Source organism: Mus caroli, chromosome 15 (assembly GCF_900094665.2).
Source record: "Mus caroli chromosome 15, CAROLI_EIJ_v1.1, whole genome shotgun sequence".
Lineage (NCBI taxonomy): Eukaryota > Metazoa > Chordata > Mammalia > Rodentia > Muridae > Mus > Mus caroli.
In genome coordinates this window covers 47,092,179-47,106,949 of record NC_034584.1, presented here as the reverse complement: position 1 = coordinate 47,106,949, position 14,771 = coordinate 47,092,179, and the positions used below count along the sequence as shown (strand labels likewise).

At 39.9% G+C, this 14,771-nt stretch overlaps 1 pseudogene; it reads left to right on the top strand.

The window, feature by feature from the left end:
• Positions 1-315: 315 nt before the first annotated feature.
• LOC110310013 lies at positions 316-733 on the top strand (annotated as a pseudogene).
• Positions 734-14,771: the final 14,038 nt, after the last annotated feature.

Genomic DNA, 14,771 nt, shown 5'->3' with positions numbered 1-14,771 from the left:
CTGTACAGTCTGAGATTACAGGCACCGAATACAGACGGACTATTCCAGATTGTGCCATCCATCACCCTTTAACTCGTCTTTGAACTTGTCACCTAAGCTTTTGGATCACTTTTCACATCGGTAAAACACTAATTCCTCTTTGTGAAAAATATGAAGAGATTAGAAAACAAAATTAGGTGGACCCGGGTTGAAGCAAAATGGCAGGCACATGGAACGAAAATCTGTGTGACAGGTTTTTGAGGTAGTTTCTTTTCATAATACCATTTTTGTTTGTTTGTTTGTTTGTCTGTTTTTTCAAATCACTCACTAAGGATCATGATGATGGCAATAAAATTGGCTATATCAAACAGACGTATCTGGAAGCATTTATTTCCAATCCAAAATGGACCTTTATCTAGTGTTTGTCACAAGTCTACATATTCTTCTATTCCAGATGACTACAATTGCAAGGTAGAGTTTGCTTTGACATCTGACCGCAAGACAATTGTGTGCTACCACCACCCTTCTGTGGACATCCCCTATGAACCTATCCCTCAACCAGGTCTTTTCTATAAGGAGGAAACACATGAATAAGTGTTGAAAAACCATATTAGAAGGAAAACAGAAACGGCTTGAGCAAGGACCCAGGATAGAACAACTCAGCGAGGTGTTCTTCACTACAAAGCATCGCTGGTACCTGCACAGACAGTATCACAGATGTCGTAAGTAACCGAATCCTCCCAAACACAGGTGACTGCTCTTGATTCTCCCAGCATCAAGCAAATTTTGCTTTGTGTCTTATTGCCAGCTGGGAAAATGTGCATGTTGTATTCATTAAGACGGTACGTAGGAAAATAATAAAAATATCCTTTCATGTAAAAAGAAAGAAAAAAGAAATGAAAACAAAGTTAGAACAAAATAAGTGTTCAATAAAAGTCATGTTGCTAACATAATTAATATCAATAAATCATAGCTCATATTAAATAATGAATTCTTGCTAACATATGGGAATGATGGACGAACACTGAAACTTGTAAAGGCATACACAACAAAATATAGTATAATAGAGGAATGTAAAGACAATAGCAACATTAGGAGAGGATACAACTAAAGAAATACTAGCAAACAGTTCTTTGCACCTTATACATTGTTTAGTACCCCCAGAGTACCAAGTAACCGAAACTGTAAACTTCATATACTTGATCTTTTTTCCTGTGGCTGAGAGAGAAAAGAGTTGACTCACTTTTGCTGTGGGTACAAAAAAGCAACCACTTGCAAATAACACTGAATTCTGAATACGAATACTGCAAGCATAGAGATGAATGAAATGCAAGGGAAATGTGCTTTGTGTCATTAAAAGATGTAGACAAATGGGAGAATACATATGTGTACCTGCTCTTATCTAGACATGAAGTGCCTTATTGCATTTAAAGATACCTACCACCTATGCTCTAACTATATATACCCATTACCGTCTCTCTCCTCTTTTCTCTCTCTCCAGCTAGATTATGTGACCTCATTATTTATTCTCAGAAAAAAAAAACACCCCATGTTCTTGATCTGAAATATCCTTTGAAATTGTGAATTTAATATCTTGCCCACTTCATTTGACAGCAACAGCCTAAAGTCCAAGAACGTGTCCTGCTAAATCCTTAATGCTTAGCATAACTTCAAATACATAAAGTATTTTCTATACCTACTGTTGATGGTAAGAAGGTGGAGGGTTCTGTGTGATAGAATAGACTGGAAGGGCGGGAGCAAATACACACATGAATGTTTAAAGCCATTAGACCACTCTTAAATAACTAGCACATTGTATTCATCTATATCACATGACTGAATTGTTTACCGGGAAAATATCATTATTTTGGCATTTGGGGAGAATTTTTATTAGATTTTATGGTTTGGATAGGAAATATTTTTCCACAGGCTCCTCGATCGAATGCTTGATTGGCAGTTGAGGATTTTTGAGAGTGATTAGTACTAGACAACTCTTACCTAATCAAACAGTCAATCTCTTGATGGTTTGGTATCATAATACAGCGGAGTATTGTGGAGGTGGTGGCAAGTGCCTGGTTAGATAAGTAGGCCAGAGACCACGTGTCCTAAAAAACTCCATCACATTGCCAGGCCCCTCTATCTACCTTCTAACACTTTGCAATGGAACATGCTCCCATGACATTCTGTATCTGGAAGTAATGGAGCTAGAAGACCAAGGACTAAGACTATAGCCAACTTAAATCTTTCCTTTCTGGAGTTATTTTCCTTAGGTATTTTTCAGGGTGATAAAAGCCATTAATACAAAATGAGATAAGCTGAGATTTACAAATGGTCAGGCACCTGAATTCAACTTCTACCTCTCCCAACTAGAAAGTATACAAGTTGCTTCACTCACCAAAGCCTCAGCTCACACATCTGTGTGATGGAAATAACATTCCCTCTTTGTGCTATTGATTCTGTTGAGCCAGTGCCTGGGAGAACCATCCCTTTGTAAAGTGCAAGTACTTCTTGAAACATGCTCATTAGCACCCTCGGTGATCATTCTATTGAAAAAACCTAATAAACATAATGACACAATGGCACCTCATAAAAAGGAGTCTCCCCACCCCCAGATACCATAGAACAATCCAGTCTTTTTTTTTTTTTTTTTTTACAAATTCAGGTTCTCCAGTAAAGAGAATAATAACACAATAAAACAGATTTCTTAGCGCTCCCTCCCTCTGCATCTGGACCAGGCCTATTGCCAAATTTTATTCTAAGTAATAAAAGCACCAACATTAAATGTGTCACCACGAATCAACAACCTATTGAAGGTAAGATATTATGGCACAGCGGTCCCCAAGAAATAGGCACTTAAAAAAAAAAATCTTAGAACGCAAGTGCTTTGTGCGGCTGCTTTGCAAAGTCACCTGAGCTGGAGTATTTGTATTTTAATGTTTATCCCTGAACTGGCCTGCTGTTTTCAAATTGCCCAGGAAACAAAATGTCGAAAATGGAAGGAAAGCAGCATACGCTAGATTTAGAAATGTAGTGTTAGGAAAGCAAGCTGCGGGCTTCTGATACCTTAACAGCATCATAAAATGCTCATAATTAAATAACTATTCTTAACACAACTATTCCTATTTTCCCCCCCAGCCACTTATGTAAAAGCATTTAATGTTCATTCTTTCATTACCAACCAGAGACTCTTGTAAAGAGGCAACTGGCTCCAGAAATTGTTAAGAATGTTTTAATAATGGTGTCTTTTACAAAAGGGAAAATGTACTAAAAAAAACAAAAAACAAAATCAGCCTTTAGGTCCTTCCTGTGGTTATTTTTATTGGCAGTTGGCCTACAAAAATTATTTGTGTGGGTGAATGTCATGCCTTAGAACTTCCACCTGAGCAGCAGAACTGAGTGCAATAACCATATGGATTGTGGTTGTCAGTGTCCTAGGCACAGCGACAAAGCAGGAGAGTAGCAACAGTGGGAAAGCAAGGGAGGGGGTTTCTCGAGGATCATGTGCAGAGCCAGACTTTCAAATAATTGATGAGGAAGGAGAAGAGAGGTGAAAACTAGAGAGGATGCATGGCACCTCTATCTACCAGCCTAAGTCAGAGGATGCTGTTCAAGCTTCACACATCTGTGTGATGAGTGAGTGCAACAGGTCCTCCACACAGAAGCAGCTCCAAGATAGTGATGCCTGTACTAGGAGGGTAAATAGCATACCTCATAGCAGTGTGATCTTCAAGCCGATTTTCTCAATTCTATTCAGTGACAAGTGGTAAAGGGAGTTAAGCTCTCGAGGTTAGGAAGAGATGAGAAAATATTTTAAGACTGTCACATCCAGGGGAAGGGGAAATGGTACAGGATAGGATTTCTCCAGGTATGATGCTGTGATAAATGTCTCAGAATTGCCCCCTAAAGCTTATTCAATGGGAAGGAATCTTATATGTGAACTCCAAACTATAGAATCTAAGTGCTTAGATGAGAAGATTGTGGGTATAAACAATTCTTATACATATTTGTTGGATAAATAGTATCACACATGGCCTAATACATTGGCTACCTTTGACTGGTTTTATCTTCAGAGATGTCTCTCATCACACTCTTGCCTGATAGACACTTTGAGAAATGCTGATTAATACGTATGCAGCTGCAATCCTTTCTAATTCATTTGTTGTGTGAGTAGAAGGCTTACAGGGCTTCTATTCCCATGAGTTTAACATTACTGTCAATTTCTTTTATGGTGTTTAAGGATCTGATGTTCATGCAGCTGAGGTATGGGGTCCATGTGAGTAGCTAATCTGTTTCCATCTCCTCTGATCAGAAAGCTTTTTTTTTCCCAGCATAAGAGTGATATATCAACTATGGCTGAATAAAACATCAATGGAAATTTTAGTGGCTTAAAATAAAAGCCAAATGGATAGGAGAGGCTCTGTGTTCAGTGAAAACGTTATCTTTAAAAGATGGTGCATGCAGCCAGGTGGTGGTAGCGCACCCCTTCAACCTCAGCCTTTGAGAGGCAGAGGCAGGTGCATCTCTATGAGTTTGAGGCCAGCCTGGTCTACAGGGCGAGTTCCAGAACAGCCAGGGCTACACAGAGAAACCTTGTGTCAGAAAAAAAATAGAGAGTATGCTATAGTTCATTCATGTAATGTTCTTGAATTCATAAAAATAGAGATGGAGAAATAAATTCCTTTTGATCACCAGGGATGATATCTGGCATTCTTTCCATTTTCGATTTATTTATTTTATGTATGTGAGTACACTGTCACTGTCTTCAGACATACCAGAAGAGGGCATCAGATCTCATTACAGATGGTTGTGAGCCACCATGTGGTTGCTGGGAATTGAACTCAGGAGCTCTGGAAGAACAATCTGTGCTCTTAACTACTGAGCCATCTCTCCAGTCTGATTGGCATTTTGATGGAGAGGATCACAAATGGGGAGTATAGTAAAAGGCTTCCTGGCTGTAGAACAATTGTATATCTTGAGTAAGATCTTATTCCCACAAATTTACACAGTAGGTAAAATGACAGAGAACACTGATATGTTATAATGGCGAGTTGCTCTCAACAACACACTAGGCCAAGACAGTTCCATGTGGAAGAGGTTTTATTGAGGAGGGGGAGGGTGGCAGCAGAAAGAGAAGAGGAGGAGAGAGAGGGAGGGGAGTTCTCCTTACTTATATGGAAAATGACATAACGCAGGTAAAGGTGGAAGGTGAGCTAAGTGGATGCTGGGAATATGGTGCCTGTTGCCTTGGCAATCGGTCTGCAGGTTGCAGGTTGCGCTGCTGCCTATGTGATGTCATAGGTTTGGGATGTCCTGATGCCAATGAACACTTCACACGTAGGGTGTTCTTGGTTGTGACATTCCATTGTCGTTTCATAAGATAGAGCCACCAGAAAGAAACTAGGGGAAATGTACCTGAGGCATCTCTATCATTCCTGGAACTGCCTATGTTTTATGTGTCCTGTGAATCTATAATTATTTTAGAATAAGAAGTACAGAGAAACAGACCAAAATCAGTTACAGGGATTGCACCTCTGTTTAAAGGTCACATAAGAGCTTTGGTCAGAAGCTCTGGGCTGGTCACCTCTGAAGTCTCCACTGGAACACAACCTGTGTCTTATCTCATTCCTGGAAAACTCAGCGTCTCATTAACTGTGAAAAGGATGCCCTCAATACCTCACTTTGTCATCTAGAGTTCTCCCCAGTTGCCATCCGGGCTTCACCATAATTCAGCTCCCCATCAAGAAGCCGGCTCTTCTTAAACTTAGTAAGTGATATCCTAGATTGTAGCTGCGATTCCTTTTAGAAAGTAAGCTTGGGACTTATTCTTCACGTGTAAGTAAAAACTCTGAGCTAGCACTGGAGAGTGAGGGGTTGCAACAGGGCACAAACAAGGCAGAGCAGAGAAAAGCGAGTGAAAGCCTAGTTAAATGAAGCTTTCCCCCAATGGTAGAAAAATATTTTATAACAAACTGTATTGAAAAGGCTGTGGAGTACTGCAGACATACTTTGCAGTGTTGCCAGTTGTGAAGTCTACTGATCACCCCATTAACAGCCATTATGATCAGTGACACAAAAAAATGTGATGTACTGCAGAAACTTCAGTGCCTAAGGAGCTGAAAGATAAAGTGTTGTGTTTCCCAGATTGAGTGAATTAGAAATACCAACTGCTGAGATGTTTGTCTCAAAAAAGAGGTGGCAAGCTTGTCATTTAGCTTTGCCACTGGCAAAGAGCTTACAGTGTGTTCCTCTGAGGAGAGTGGAGATCTGATTGCTTAGAGTCCCTTCTTGTAAGGATCTATTTGAATCTCCCATGGGGTGCTAAAGAACACAGAAGAACACAGCACTTAAATGGAAATTTCACACTGGAAGAAAGAGAGCTCTCCAGGATCTGTTTCTTCTTCCTTTCTATGCATCCTGAATTAAATGCCATTCTCGGACCTTTTCATTTAGTTGGGGGCACATTCCATGAAGTATTTGTGTGTGTGTCTGTCTGTGTGTGTGTGTGTGTGTGTGTACACTTGAATGCAAGTACCTATGGAGTCCAGAGGTCTCAGATCTCCATGGAGCTAGAGTTTCAGATGGTTCACTGGGTGTTAGTAACTGAATTTGTGTCTTCTTAACCATTAAGCCATGGCTCCAGCCCCCAAACAGTATGTTTTTGATGCATATTTTCCATTAGCTTGTGATGTAAGTTATACACTAATAATTAATATGTGAATCCATGGAGATTTGCAGACAGTGGGACAGCAGTTAGTTTTCCCTTACTAATTATAACTCTTGTTACTTAAGACCAGGTCTGAAATCAAGTTTTCAAAAATACAGATGGTATTTGAGAACATCCTTCCTTAAGGAGCATGATGATGCCGGGCATGGTGGTGCATGTCTTTAATCCCAGCACTCAGGAGGCAGAGGCAGGCGGATTTCTGAGTTCCAGGCCAGCCTGGTCTACAAAGTGAGTTCCAGGACAGCCTGGGCTACACAGAGAAACCCTGTTTAGGAAAAAAAAAAAAGGAGCATGCTGACCGACAGATATTCTTGAGTTGTACTTTCAAACATTAAATGTTGAACCTGTGTGAGTGAAAGAGATAATTCACAGTTTAAGAGCCTCAAGTGACCTTTATTTTCATTTGTGTACATGTGTATGTATATGTATGTATGTATGTATATATGTATGTGCACAAAATTCTTCTATTTGAAACATACCTTTTTCCAACTATGTAGTCAAACCAACTCTATCATAATGTTGAGTGTGAGAAAGATTATTTTTCTCAAAATGTTCTTTCATAATTTTGTTTATATGAAAAAAATACAAGGTTGCATAGAGTCTAAGATTCAGCAGAGAAGGGATATTGCTATCAGACAAGCCAGGCAGTGCTAAGATAGTGGGCAATGCAGGCTGCTATAGGAGTCTTCAGGGAATAGATTTAGCAGCCATTTCAACCCTGATGCCAGCAAAGATATGTATGCCCACATTCCTTTAGATGGTCAGATGCTGCCCCCTGGCATGCACTGCTTTGTTTCTTAATTAATTCTTAATTCTACCAGGGAGTCCAGTTCTATAACAACATTACCTGCTGTCAGTGCTGGTCCACTGAGGATATGCACTGTGGGTTTCTCATACTGCCACTCCCTCCATCACCCACACCTTGGAAAAACAAATGGCTCCCTGGGCCCTCCGAAGTAATGGTGTCATATCCCGGGCTCCAGACCAGATAGGTAAAATCATTCTTGCATTCACATTTCTTGGAGATTTTAATCTTTCCCTCTATACTCTGCAACTAAAATTCTGACATCTCTATTGTACTTAATGCAGCTATTACTTTTTCAATCTACTGGAGGCATCCCAGGAGTGCAGCTGGAGTAGTACCTTGACTCATCTCAGGATATTAACTTCTGTGTCATGGGAGGTGTTCCATATCAGTAAATTATCCCTCTTCTGGCTTCATAGCTTACCTTTGTTGACAGCACCTTGAGGATCCTTTCCCGGGATGTTCTCAGTATCAAGGTCAAATTTTGCTGCTCTCAGTACCCGATTTTGGCTAGCAGCCTTGTCAAAATTGAGAATTAAAATCCCTGGACAAGTTTTCTACTTTAGAAAATTAGGTCCTGGTCTCAGATTTCAGCACAGTTTTTTTTTTTTCCAATTGCTGAAAATAGGGGTCTTTCTGAATTCCTTCAAAGAAACTTTTGCATATTCACACCATAAAGACTGTTGACTTTACCCAAACCTATATATTTTCTCCTTAACAAATAGCAGATTATTTCTGACACTTCTTTCTCCAGCTTTGTAATTAACACTTCAGGTCCTCTCAGAAGTCAGACATATTACACAGAGGCAAGGGCATGCTCTTCTACTTGTACCTTCTGCCAGCTCATCCTAGATAAAAGATGTGGACATAGGTCTATGTGCATGAAACTCTTCGTGACTCATCTATGGGAGGGAAGTTTTGAAAACATGGTTCTTGTGTACTGTTTTTATTAAGCTTGGGCTCTCATGGAAAACCATGCAGAATCCAGATATGTTGTATACAGGGAATGAAACTCCAGAAAGCCTAGCTAAAATCCAGCCTACTCCTGTTCTCAAGTAGAGAGCCAGTAACCAAAGAACACAACAGAATCACTCCATCTTAAGGCAGAGGAACAGATTTTTGTATTCTTGATTCAACCTGACATTGAAGCTTGGCTATTCTTAGGAAAGGGCCATGTAGCCTTCCAGACACAGACAGGCAAGGCATCTCTTGTCAGCTGAGGGCAGTTTTCCAGAAAAAGAAAATGATGCAGCCATGTGCCTTTGGAGTTTGACACTCATAAAAGGTGGAGGATGGGTGACCAGCCTTGTAAAAGGATCTGGGGAAGGTGCCAGCAGTCCTATTATAAAGAGAGAAATTTCTGCAAGATGAATGGCTAAGGGAACTTCTGTACATATGAGAGCTTTAAGCTCCTTATTTGAGCAGAGTTATTATTATGATCATATTTCTGAATTTTCTGAACTTGTTGATGCATTAATTAGTTCATTTACTTATGCATTTGTTCAACAAATCGGTGTTGTATGTTCACAGCATAAAAGGCATCTCTCCAGGCACTAAGTAGATAGCAATGAAACAGAAAATGTGGTCCTTGACCTTAAGGGACTTAAAGCCTAATGATAAAGATAATTGCTATACTGCTATAGTGGAGCTTCAATGATGCATTAACAGTCACCACTTAGATGATGTGCACACAGAGTAGCAAAGAAGTCTTAATAACTAAATAGTTATGCAGATACATTTTCCATACGGGGTAGGACATAGGATATATATATACTGTTTTCTCGATAGATGTGTAATATAATCAGACTCTAATTGCTATATTGAATATGACTCTACTAAGGTTAAATTTTAAGTTTTAACTTATTTATTATTATCATTGTGCTTTGATTCAGCAGGATATTGCTTATCACTACAGAGCATAGAATAGCCTTGAACTCCCTCAACCCCGAATACACTTGAAGTTTCAGTCTCACTTCATCTTCCTCCCAAGCTGGCGCAACTACCTCTCTTACCCTTATTTCTGTGTTTGTCTCATTTCAAGTGCTGTTTTTGAAAGATTAAAAAAATATATACTGTAAGTGGCAGGGTATCCACTTATAAAAGCTTCTGAGTAGATCCACCACAGCATATTGTTCATTATAAAGTTGTCGACTGTGTGTGTGTGTGTGTGTGTGTGAATTGTAGTCTACATAGAACAATGTGAGGCTTCAAGTAGGCAGACTTATCACACATTTATTTTCTTTATACAAATAAGCCTTTTCAGGTTTACTGATTTGCTAATTCTGGGTCCCTGGCCTCTGTTTCTTTGGGAGAGAGAGAACTCAGTCTTTATATTGATTGGTTAAAGGCAGCCTTGAGTCAGCTGATGCACACCAATGGAGTATTGAGTTATATTTATAGCTTGCCTAGAAATGAAAGCCTTTTATTGCATTATTGTGAGGACGGGTAATGGACACAAGCAGTTGTCAAAGTTATTGATGACTTTGCATTTCCAATCACAAACTAGGATACCCAAGGCTGGTTGATTTGCTAGATTTAGCCATAAAGTATGAGTGAGAATTAGTTGGTGAAATGCTTGTTAATAGATCCTCATGATGCATTCTTTCCTATTCTATTGGAGAAAATTTCAGCCTTTGAAAAGAAATCCAGGGAGATCAATATCCTGTTTGAAGCAATTTTTTTTAAGAAAAAAAATCTATCAGGGTCAGAGAAACTATGGAGTTACATGACATCTACTGACGGTAGAGAATATCACAATTCAGGCTTCACTGAGAGATGATTCCCCCTTCCCTATAAATATTTGTAACAAATATCTGCATGTGGAAATATTATGGTACTAGACCATCAAACTAGAAACTCAGGGTCTAAAGTTCTCTTTCTCAGCTCTTTCTTGTGCTAGGGGACTGGATTGGAAATGGTTGTGCCTGGGAGCTACTGCTCGATTTAGCTTCTTTCAGGTTGAAAGATGATGCCAGCATCTAGCCTACAGTTCTGCCACAGAGCAGCCTACAAGAGATTTGTGGGCTGTATTGTACACAGGAGCAAAAACACATCACTGTCTTTCTAACAGAAGGGTGTTGCTTGCTCTCACCAGGCAGAAATCCAGCCCAACTCAGATAAGCTCCAGACTCACTGTATCTAGGCAAAAGAAAATGAAATACTGATAGGAAAGGGATCAAGAGCCTTGCTGTTTTGGTTATCTATTGTCATGTTAGTACTGCAGAAAAGCAGCCACAGATCTCCATGTATTAACGAGAGTTTCATTTTTGCTTATGTTTCTGTGGGTTTCTATAAGTGAGGAGATGTTGATAATCTGGGTCAGGTGTGAGTACTTCATTTGGGCTCAAAATGTATTTGTGGTCAGTTGGTGGGTCGTCTACAGATTGGCTCTGATGGTGTCCATGGCCAAAATATCTTGGATTTCCTTTATGTTGAGTTCTTACTGTCCAACAAGCCAGGATTGTTCTCGTGGGCAAGCAGGTTCTAAGAGAGCAATGGGGAAGAGAAGCACACAGTTTCATGGAAGCTAGAGTGTGAAACTGGTAGGCTTATCCCCTTTCTCACATTTTCCTGGGCAAAGCAAATCAGAAAGGCATCCTAGACTCCAGGATATAGAAAAATCTTCAAAATCACACAGAAGCCAATCATGATGGGATATAGTGTAATTTCAGCACTGGGAAGTAGAGGAAGAAGATAGTGAGTTCAAAGCATGATTGGGTTATACAGTGAAGCCATCTTGAAAAATAAAAACAAAATATGTGTGTAATGGACACAGGTTCTAGAATGGGTAAAGGACTGGGAATGCTTATGCAGTAAATTAATCATAGTTTCTTGTACATAGAAGTTTCATGTTTTAACTTTCTGATAAGTAGTTTATGAGAAACTACTTGAAATCAAGACTTTATGAGAAATTAGTCCTTTTGTAAGTCCAGCCCTAGATGTTTTATAGAATGGCTCTTTTCTTACACAGGAAGAGTTTGGTTTCTGGCTCATCCATTTTGATCCATCATTCGCTTATTTTACACTTTGGTTTTTTATTTTTCATTTTTTAATTGGTTATTTTATTTGCTTACATTTCAAATGTTATCCCCCATCCCAGTTTCCCCTCCACAAGCCCCCATCTCTTCTTTCCTCCCCCTGTCTCTAGGAGTGCATTCCCCCACCTGCCTATCCACTCCTGCCTCAGCGACCTAGCCTTCCCCTATTCTGGGTCATCCAAACTCCTCAGGATCAAGGGGGATCCCCTTCCAGTGATGCCAGGTAAGGCAGTCCTCTGATACATATGCAGCTGGAGCCATGGGTACCCCTTGTGTTCTTTTTGGTTGGTAGTTTAGTCTCTGGGAGCTTTGGGGGGGTCTGGTTGGTTGATATTGTTTTTCTTCCTATGAAGTTGCAAATCCCTTCAGCGCCTACAGTCCTTGCCCTCGCTTCCCCATTGGGGTCCCCGAGCTCAATCCAATGATTGGCCGTGTACACCTGGATCGGTATTGGTCTTGCAGAGCCTCTCAGGGGGACAGCTATACCGGGCTGCTGTCAGCAAGCACTTCTTGGCATCAGCAATAGTGTCTGGGTTTGGTTTTAGCAGATGGGATGGATCCCTAGGTGGGGCGAGGTCTCTTGATGGCCTCTCCTTCAGTCTCTGCTCTCCAGCTTTGTTTAGGAAAGGAGTTTGCATAATTTTTTACTGGGGTAGAAATGACAGATAAAGGCAAAATTGTTAATGCTGGCAAAGAAGTGTCTTTCCCCTAGAATTTCCTCTCTGTGGAACATTATGGAGGTGCGTGCTGTCATTGGTTTACTGAGATCAGGGGAGATGGATATGAGGATAAGAACTTGGCAGAATTTGGATTTCCTCAGAAGTCACTTAAATGCTAAATATGCATGGAGTCCTGCCTATAATTCCAGCCTAGGAAGGTAGAGACAGGAAAGTTGAATAGGGAGACTGACTACATTAGTAAGCTCTAGGTTTACCTGAGAGGCCCAGCCTCAATAAATACTATGGCAGAAGGATGGGGGATGATTCCTGATATGAACCTTGGGACTCACATGTGTACACACACACATGCAAATATACCTCCTTACACATGTGCCCATACACAAAATATGGTAAGTAGAGAAGATAGGAATAATAACTTATAGTCAGGTGTGGTAGTTTTAATAGGAATGTCCCACATAGACTCATGTGTTTGAATGCTTGGTCTGTAGGGAGTGGCACTATGAGGAAATGTGGCCTTGTTGGAGTTGGTGTGGCTTTGTTGGAGGAAGTATATCACTAGTGGATGGGCTTTGAGATCTTGGAAGCTCAAATAAGTTTACTTCCTGCTGTCTGCCAATCCAGATATAGAACTTCCTGCTATCTCTCCAGCATGATGTCTGCCTGCATTCCACACCATGTTTCCCACCATAATGACAATGAACTAAGCCTATGCAAAATGTAAGCCAGACTGAATGAAGTGTTTGCCTTTATAACAGTTGCCATGTGCATGGTGTCTCTTCATAGCAATAAAACCCTAAATAAGACATTAGGGCTCAGTGTAGCTCATTCAATAAGGTAATATAATGGTCTCTTCTTTGTTTTGCCTTAAAAAATAGATTTACAGTAAAACTCATTGCTCCATCATTCACTTCCTGCAACCTTCTATCTCCAGGGTAGTCTGAAAAACTGGCTATTGTTTTAATCAAGTATCACTGACAAGATCAGAGACATCAGCCAATGTATATGGGATATATTCCAGTTGGAAGACAAGGTGTTTGATGAAAATACAAATATACCCATGGAATAAATGATTCCTATCAGCAAGGAATTTTCATTAGGGTAGACCTTAAAAGTGAGAAAACCGGGGGCTGGTGAGATGGCTCAGTGGGTAAGAGCACCCGACTGCCAAGAGTTCAAATCCCAGCAACCACATGGTGGCTCACAACCATCCTTAACGAGATCTGGCGCCCTCTTCTGGAGTGTCTGAAGACAGCTGCAGTGTACTTATATATAATAAATAAATAAATCTTAAAAAAAAAAAAGTGAGAAAACCTTGTTCTTTCAGAGTTGAACATCCTGTTCCCACTCATTGGCTTTTTCATGACCTTCGCAGACATCGTGATTATCTAACACCCAACACTAAGAACTGGCCAAGCCCACTCAACCCAGAAATAGGCCTTGTATAGATGAACTAAGAGACTTGGTAGTAAAGTAACACTCCCAGCTAGGTCTCTAAAGCCCAGCTTCCTTTGTCTTTTCTAGATTGGCTCAGCTGAGAAAAGAATACCAGTTTTTTGTTTGTTTGTTTGTTTGTTTTCGTTCTGAGTGTCTTTAATGTCTATTTCACATATATTTATAGATATTTTAAGTGATGATAAATATGTAAATTTATATATGCAATAAAAGAACACTGACTATAATACCTACAGAAACATGTAAAGCTTGGTGCAGCAACTTTTTATATTTTTATAGTTTGTCCTATCAATGACCTGGCTATGACATTCTACAATAGTTATGTAAGAATTTTCTTCTTGTGTTGGGGGGTGAGACAGAGAATGCTAGACTCCTTGGTATTACGTTTTAAACTTCCTGTGGATATGAAATCATTTCAGAATGAAAAGTTAAAAATAAAGATTCACTAGGTTTAATTCTGCATTCTTAATATCTCTAACTTTCAACTACATCACCCTTATCCTATAGTTTGAAGGACAAGAACTCAATCCTATTTACTATTATGTCTCCAGGTCTAAGATGTCGGTCAGTAAATGACTTTCAAATTATTTCTTTAATGAACCTTTGAATGGATAAGTCGACAAATCTACTTTTGAACAACCGTAGGCTTGGCTTAATTAACAGCAATTAATTAAAATGCACTAAGGCCACTTACCTAGTTCACATAGCTGTCTGCTGGTGATATCAGTGCCTGCTATCCTCTGCTGTACAAGAAAGACAGTGGGAAGCACGGCAGATTACATCATTTGTAATGACTGTGTCCCGGTGGAGGTCCACTCTGATTGTTCTCCATAGGACAGCATTTTGTGTGAGATTAAAGTGAAACACAGGAAACAAGTTCTGTGACGATTTCCGTTCCAGAATGGTCTGTGTTTATCTATGACAGCAAGACTAGACCACATGATGTGGAAGACCAGTATAGAGAAAATTTTGCCCAGAATTTCCATCAACTGCCCTTCTCCATGCAAATCATTTTAATTCAACTTTCCACCTTCCTTTCCATCCATAAAGGACATTCCATCCATTAACTAATTGCTCCTTTGTGGTCCAAGTCA